Source organism: Felis catus, chromosome B1, assembly GCF_018350175.1.
Source record: "Felis catus isolate Fca126 chromosome B1, F.catus_Fca126_mat1.0, whole genome shotgun sequence".
NCBI lineage: Eukaryota > Metazoa > Chordata > Mammalia > Carnivora > Felidae > Felis > Felis catus.
The window spans coordinates 37,680,737-37,689,514 of NC_058371.1; positions in this window are offsets into that span (position 1 = coordinate 37,680,737).

Sequence of the window (8,778 nt, forward strand, 5' to 3'; positions counted from 1 at the left end):
AGATCATAGCCATAAAGTAACATCTTCCTGGCCTTCTTTTCAGAAGCCTATGACCGAAACCAAAAGCTTCTAGTCTGAGGCTGGAACTCTGACATATACTTGGTATAAGAGGAAGTCTGAACTGATTGTTAAGTATTTCAACAGCAAGAAAAACAGGAAGCAATGAAAAACAAAAGCACCCTCTAGGTCTGAGCTAGAGGACTATCTGCTCTGGCAGGCCATGTCAGGCACAATTAAAGGTAAGTATAATTAGGTTATGCATGTTATTTGTCTGGAGAAAGAGCTGTCTTTTCTGATGATGCTGTGTGCTAGCCACTTTAACTGGAGTGATAACCACTCTCAAAGAGCCTCAAACGTTCATCTCCATCCCAAATTGCTCTCAATAATCTGCTCTGGCTAAATATCATGAGTTTGTATCAAGGATTCAGAGTTCACCAGCTCAAATGCATATAGACTGGTGACTTTTTATCTTTACATTTTCTATTAATTTAGATAATAAATAATCACCCATAATTTGCCACTTAGCATAACCACTAATGTAATTTAAATATATTTATCCTATGATATGGAGTTTTTATAGGTATATAATTACAATATACATAAAATTTTGAACACTTTTTGGTCATGGAAAAATATGCATAAAATTCATTATCTTAACATTTTTTGGACATGAAGTTCAGTAGTATTAAGTATACTCACATTATTGTGCAACCAATCTTATTCTTCATCTTGTAAAACTGAAACTCTATATAAATTAAACACCAATTCCTCATTTCCTCCTCTTCCCCAGACCCTGGAAACTACCATTCTACTTTCTGTTTTTATGAATTTTGACACTCTAGATACCTCCTATAAGTGGAGTCATACAGTATATGTCTTTTTGTGACTGGCTTATTTTACTTGTTAGCATAAGGTCCTCAAGATTCACCCTTAAGATTAGCGTGTGTCAGAATTGCCTTCCTTTTAAAGGGTGAATAATAGCCCACTATATGGATATACCATATATGTTTATCCATTCACACATCAATGAATATTGGGGTTACGCCTACCTTTTGGAAATTGTGCATAATTCTGTCATGAATTTACATAAAGTGTTATGTCCTACCTTTCACTTCCCATTATATCTAGGCATAAACATAGATAAATTTTTCTAGATTGATATATATAGTTTTCATAATAATCTTTTCTTCTCTGTTTTAATAGCAACATGATAGTTCTTCAATCCCATGTACTTAAACATCTAAAAATTTTTTTAACATTTATTTATTTTTGAGAGACAGAGACAGAGTGCTAGTGGGGTACAGGCAGAGAGAGAGGGAAGGAGACACAGACCCTGAAGCCAGCTCCAGCCATCCCAGAGCCCAAAACGGGGCTCAAACCCACCAGCTGTGAGATCATGACCTGAGCCAAAGCTGGATGTTTAACCAACTAAGCTACCCAGCTGGCCCTTAAGCATTTTTTATAGTTGAATATTTGATGTTTGACATGTCCAATTTTCCCCTAAATGCTATGGTAAAAGTTTTGTAGTTATCATGTTCTTTCCATATTTTAGCTTATGTTTTTTAGAATAGATTTCTTAGAAGTGAAATTTTGGGTCAAAAGATATGAATATTTTATGACTTAAATGACAAAAGTTAGAAACCCATATTGCTTTCTAAAGAATTGTATCTGTTTGCATAGCTTCTAATAGTATATATGAATTTCTATTTCATTATACACACATCAGTTTTATTTTTTTTTACATTAAGAAATTAAACAGGAGAATGAAAAAAATACTAGAAGTGATAAATGAATTCAGTAAAGTCACAGGATACAAAATCAATGTACAGAAATCCATTTAATTTCTATACACTAATAATGAAGCAGCAGAAAGAGAAATTAACTGAATAATTCCATTTACAATTGCACCAAAAATAATATATCTAAGAATAAACTTAACCAAAGAGGTGAAAGACCTGTACTTTGAAAACTATGAAACACTGGTGAAAGAAATTGAAGATGACACAAAGAAAAAGAAAGACATTCCATGCTCATGGATCAGAAAAACAAGTATTGTTAAAATGTCTATACTACCCAAAGCAATCTACACATTTAACGCAATTCTTATCAAATTACCAACAGCTTTTTACACAGTACTAAAACAAACAATCCTAAAATTTGTATGGAACCACAAAAGACTCTGAATAGTCAAAGCAATCTTGAAAACAAAACAAAACAAAACAAATAAAACCTAGAGGTAAAACAATTCCAGACTTCAAGTTACATTACAAAGCTATAGTGATCAAAACAGTATGGTACAATCACAAAAACAGAGACCTAGATAAATAGAACAAAATAGAAAACCCAAAAATAAACCTACAATTATAAGGTCAATTAATCTTTGACAAAGGAAGCAAGAATATGCAATAGGAAAAAGACAGTCTCTTCAACAAATGGTAGTGGAAAACTGGACAGCTACATGTAAAAGAGTGAACCTGGACCACTTTTTATTCCATACACAAAAATAAACTCAAAATGGGTTGAGGACCTAAAATGTGAGACCTGAAACCACAAAAATTCTAGAAGAGAGCATAGGCAGTAAATTCTCTGACATTGGTTGTAGCAACATCCTTCTAGATATGTCTCTTGAGGCAGGGGAAACAAAAGCAAAAACACACTATTGGCACTACATTAAAATAAAAAACTTCTGCACAGTGAAGAAAACAATCACTAAAATTAAAAGGGAACCTCCTGGATGGGGGAAAATATTTGCAAGTCAGAGACAGACAAACACCACATGATTTCAGTTAAATGGGGAATTTAAGAAACAAAAAAATGAACAAAGAAAAAAAATGATACAAACCAAAAAAAAAAAAAAAAAAAAGAAAGAAAAAGAAAAGAAAAATAGACTCTTAAGTATAGAGAACAAAATGATGGTTACCAAAGGGCAGATGGGTGGGGAATGGGTGAAATAAGTTAAAGGGGATTAAGAGTATATTGTCTTGATGAGCACTGAGTAATGTATGGAATTTTTGAATCACTATATTGTACACATGAAACTAATATAACACTGTATGTTATCTACATTGGAATTAAAATGAATAAATTTAAACAGGAGGAAGATAAAAGCTCATTCCTATTTACTAGACAAAACTCTGACTGTTAACAATGATGAGTCTTTGTGAGAATACCCCAGATTTGGCTAGCCTATAAATGCTAATATGGTCACAGTCAATCCATATAAATATAAACATATATATGTATTAGAAACATGACTTACATAATGGGTGCTCAATAAATGCTAGCTATTATTATTGTCGCTGTTGTTTCTATTCATGCCCCAAGTATGATGATTTTCAGTCTGTATCTGGTCTCTCAGGCCCTCAGCTCCTGTAAACCATAGTTTTCTGGTTATGTGGGGCATTCCCAGTTCTAAAGTATCTCAGAACAGCTTTTTCTTCCTGCAAAGATGCTTCATCTGAGACCTCTGCTGTTGGTGCTCACTACTAGTCATAGCTTTGCTTTGCTGTGGTTTCCCTAAGCTCCCAGAGTTCCAGAACCACACTAAGGGTAGACAGCATGATGACAGAAGTGTCACATGGGCTTCAAATAGGACATCACCTTATGAGTGTCTATATTAATAAGGTTCCTCCATCTTTTGGCCCCAACCCCCTCTCTTCACAAAGGCTCAGGCCACAGGGTATGTAAGGGGGGAAGTACATCATGCTCCCTGCAGTAGGCAGAATAATGCCTCTGGAGATGTCCACATTCTAATCCTGGAACTTGTGAATATGTTACCTTACATGGTAAAGAGCCTTTATGGATGTGATTAAATTCAGGATCTTGAGATGGAGGAAATTATTTTGGATTATCTGGATGGGCTTAGTGCAATTACATGAGTTCTTAAAAGTTAAGGGAATAGACAGAAGCTAAGAATTGAGGGAGAGAGAGAGAGAGAGAGAGAGAGAGAGAGAGAGAGAGAGAGAGTTAAATGAGTTAGTGCCTTGTTGCTGACTTTGAAGGTGGAAAGGAGCTGCAAGCCAAGAAACTCAGGCCATCTCTAGAAGCTAAAAAAGTCAAAGGAACAGAGCTTCTCCTAAAGCTTCAAGAAGAACTGCATTTCTGCCAACACCTCGATTTTTAGCCCAATAAAGCCTGTTTTGAAGTTTTGACCTTTATATCTCTAAGATAATAAATATGTGTTGTTTTAAGTCATTAAATTTGTGGTTACTTGTTATAGCAGCAACAGGAAACTCATATGCTCCCTTAAATATCCTTGCCTCTTCACCTTATTTCTCTTTCTAGATTTCCTTTAAAGCTCTTTCCTTAAAAAAAAAAAAATTAAAAAAAAAATTTAAAAAAAAAGGGGGCGCCTGGGTGGCGCAGTCGGTTAAGCGTCCGACTTCAGCCAGGTCACGATCTCGCGGTCCAGGATTTCGAGCCCCGCGTCGGGCTCTGGGCTGATGGCTCAGAGCCTGGAGCCTGTTTCCGATTCTGTGTCTCCCTCTCTCTCTGCCCCTCCCCCGTTCATGCTCTGTCTCTCTCTGTCCCAAAAATAAATAAACGTTGAAAAAAAATTAAAAAAAAAAAGCTCTTTCCTTATTTTTTGCCCCTAAATTGAAAGTCTTCAAGTTATTTAAAACAATTAGGAGAAACCATAAGGTGGAAACTACTGTTGCTACTCTTGCTCTTTTGTAAACTGTTAATGTTCTTTGACCCACTGATGACTCTTAGTGTCAGAGAAATATAAATCTGTAGTGCCACTCCAAGACCCCACAGTGAGTCAAACTCTCTCATGTAGCCATTCATTCAGTCATCCATCCAAGAAATATTTACTGAAGGCCAATATGTGCCTGGCAATCAGCTAGCACCTTTATGCAAAAAATGGCAGCATGAACTATGTCTTTACAGAAGCCATAGAAGTTGGATTTTTATGATTTGAGAACAACTTGCATAGTTTTTGTTTTTGTTTTTGTTTTGTTTTTTGTTTTTTGTTTTGATCCTGTGGGTGTTCCAGGATTTGTTTCTTTCCAGAAAGCAATTGGGGTATATGGAGTCTCTTTGACTAGGTAGCAAGGGACATGAGCTGTACTGTGGCTTCATTCTATCTTCCAATTTACATTCAGATCCAGGCAAGAGTTAATTAGTTCAATGATAGATAAGCACAGAGGAAAAACAACACAGCCCAGTCCATCTTCGCATAGGATAATTTCCCCTTCACTTTATCCTCTCTAGTCCTGCCTTCCTGCTTCTGACTGCAGGGAACAAAGGGTCTGAATGAAACCTGTTGGAGGTTCCAATTAAATCTTTGTGGACAAAGGGCTCACATGACATCCTCAGATAACAGGTGGCAATAAATACATCAGCACATCTACTCAGAGAACAGAGTCCCTGCTGAACAGCTAACAGCTGCCAATAACTCCTTGAGTACCTCACAAAAGATGGGCTTTAAGGTAAGATGTTTCTCTTCCTGAACACATTTAATCCTTCCTTATAATTTGCGTCCTCAACAAAGAATTTTGACTAAAATTCCCTAGTAAACTAAGTTTACTACGATTGGTTGGCAAATTCTTGATTTGGTTTTGTTGGTTTCATTATATATTTTTTGATCTGTCCATATAGTACTTATTCCATTTTACATGTAGTTTTCTATTGCTTTTTTTTCTTAGTCTCTTATTTTTTTCCTTATGTATCCCAAGTTAAATTTGTATTTAGAAATACCTTATTTATATAGAGAAATGAAGGATCTTAAATGATTGCATGCATTTTCTGGTTAAAACTTATCTGGGAATTTGGTTCAGTGGGGGAGCCTCTTGGTCAATTAGAACTGTCATATGGATGATGTTTTTCTCTCAGCTCTGGTCTTAGAACAGAACAGAGTAGCTCAGTACTTAGGATACTCCCAACATTTGAGGCCCACTGTTGAACTCCAGTGATAATCATTTAAATTATTTACTTCTTATATTATGAAAATAGTTTAAAATATTTAGAGATTATAGAAAAGCAAAAAGAAAATAATTTAAGCAGTGATTATAATAGCTGACACTGGGTGTGTATCTTTCTAATCTTTCAAAATATGCACATTTTTTTATTTTTTATGTACTTAAGATCAAGCTGCAAATACAGTTTGTTTTTTAACTGTATTTCTAAGTCATTAAAATCATTTGAAAAAAATGATTTTAAGAGCTGTTTATATTCCACCATTAAAATGTTTTATTTTTTCACTGATATCAATAATTTGGCAATTAATAATTTTAAACATAAATCTTTGGGTGCACTTTTGATCTTTTCTTTAAGATAGGCTCTTAGAAGTGGGGTTACCAAATCAAAGGTTACATAATTTTAGAGCCTGATATATTTCATGACAGTAATATATTTTAAAATTTATATAATTGTCATTGTTGATACCACAACAGAAGCCACACACACAAAAATAAAAGTATTCCCAGAAACTGTTATTACCTGAAGTTTAAAAAAAATACTGTGACTTAATGCTGATTAATGATATGAAATCCTAAGGAAAGAACTAGCCATGACAGTATTTTATTTACACATAGTAACACACCTTTCTGAGCAGGGATTTATAGCTCAGACAAAATAGAAGTGCTTCAAGTGCCACAGAGCAAGGGAAGATGGTGGAATATAATCCTGCAAGTTAAAAAGCTTGGAGCATTATTACAGTTTAATACTAATTGTGTCACCTGAGACAGATGTCCTAACTTCCTGAGTCTCAGATTTCTCATCTGTGAGATGACAGTGTTGGTCTAGGTCAGGTTGAGGCACATGAGATATTTTGGGGTGGTACAAACCATAGGCTATAATTTTGGGTTGGTACATAGGCATAAACCATATTTTTTTTCAAATGTTTATTTTTGAGAGAGAGAGAGAAGGATAGAGGATCCAAAGTGGGCTCTGTCCTGTCAGCAGAAAGCCCTATGTGGAGCTCAAACCCACAAACAGTGAGATCATGACCTGAGTCGAAGTCTGATGCTTAACTGACTGAGCCACCCAGGAACCCCACCATACTTTTTTCTTTTCTTTTGTATGGCATATTTATTTCTTAAAACAACAGTATTTTGATTTTTTTATTTTTTTTTCAACGTTTATTTATTTTTGGGACAGAGAGAGACAGAGCATGAACGGGGGAGGGGCAGAGAGAGAGGGAGACACAGAATCGGAAACAGGCTCCAGGCTCTGAGCCATCATCAGCCCAGAGCCCGACGCGGGGCTCGAAATCCTGGACCGCGAGATCGTGACCTGGCTGAAGTCGGACGCTTAACCGACTGCGCCACCCAGGCGCCCCAGTATTTTGATTTTTAAAAAGAGTTGATTTAGAGAAAAAGATTAAACAAGTGATAATACAAGTAGTTCTCAGATATTAACATAAACCATTGAAGTGATAGGCAAATGTCTGACATGTGACAAAGAGAGTTAGGTGAATAGAGCTAGAGTCTGCTTAATGTGCTAGGTAGAATTCCAAACAAATGAAGCAACAACAACAAAAAACAGAAACAAGTAATTGATACCATTAACAATTGCACCCCAAACCATAAGATACCTAGGAATAAACCTACCTGAAGAAGGAAAAGATTTGTACTCTGAAAACTATAGAACACTTATGAAAGAAGTTGAAGAGGATACAAAGAAATGGAACAAATTCTGAGCTCATGGATTGGAAGGACAAACATGTTAAAATGTATATACTACTCCAAGTAATCTATTTAATGCAATCCCTATCCTAAAATTTATGTGGAAACACAAAAGACTCTGACTAGCCAAAGCAATCCTGAAAAAAAAAAGCAAAGCTGGAGGCATCATGATTCTGGATTTCTAGTTATGTTACAAAGCTGTAGTCATCAAGACAACATGGTACTGGCACAAAAACACGTAGATCAATGCAACATAAGAAAACCCAGAAATAGACCCACAACCACATGGTCAACTAATATTCAACAGGTAGGAAAGAATATCCAATGGAAAAAAAGTCAGTCTCTTCGACAAATGATGTTGGAAAAACTGGACGGTGAAGTGCAGAAGAATGACACTGGACCATTTTCTTACAGCATACACAAAAGTAAATTCAAAATGGATGAACGACCTAAATGTGAGACAGGAAACCATCAAAATCCTAGAGAAGAGCAGAGGCAGCAACCTCTCTGACCTCAGCCATGGCAACTGCTTACTAGACATGTCTCCAGAGACAAGGGAAACAAAAGCAAAAATGAATTGCTGGAACTTAAGATAAAAAGCTTCTGCAAAGCAAAAAGAAATAATCAACAAAACTAAAAGGTAGCCTATGGAATGAGAGAGGATATTTGCAAATGACATATGTGATAAAGGGTTAGTATCCAAAATCTATAAAGAACTTCTCAAACTCAACACCCAAAAAACAAAAATCCAATTAGAAATTGGGCAGAGACATGAATAGACATTTTTCCAAAGAAGATATCCAGATAGCTAACAGACACATGAAAAGATGTTCAATGTCACCCATCATCAGGGAAATGCAAATCAAAACCATGATGAGATACCACCTCACACCTATCACAATGCCTAAAGTTAATAACACAAGAAGCAATAGGTGTTTGTGAGGCTATCGGGAAAGAGGAACCCTCTTGCATTTTTGGCAGGAATGCAAACTGGTGCAGCCATTCTGGAAAACAGTATGGAAGTTCCTCAAAATTTAAAAACAGAACTACCCTATGATCCAGCAATTGCAGTACTAGGTATTTATCCAAAGGATATAAAAATACAGATTCAAAGGGGGCACATGCACCCTGATGTTTATAGCAGCATTAT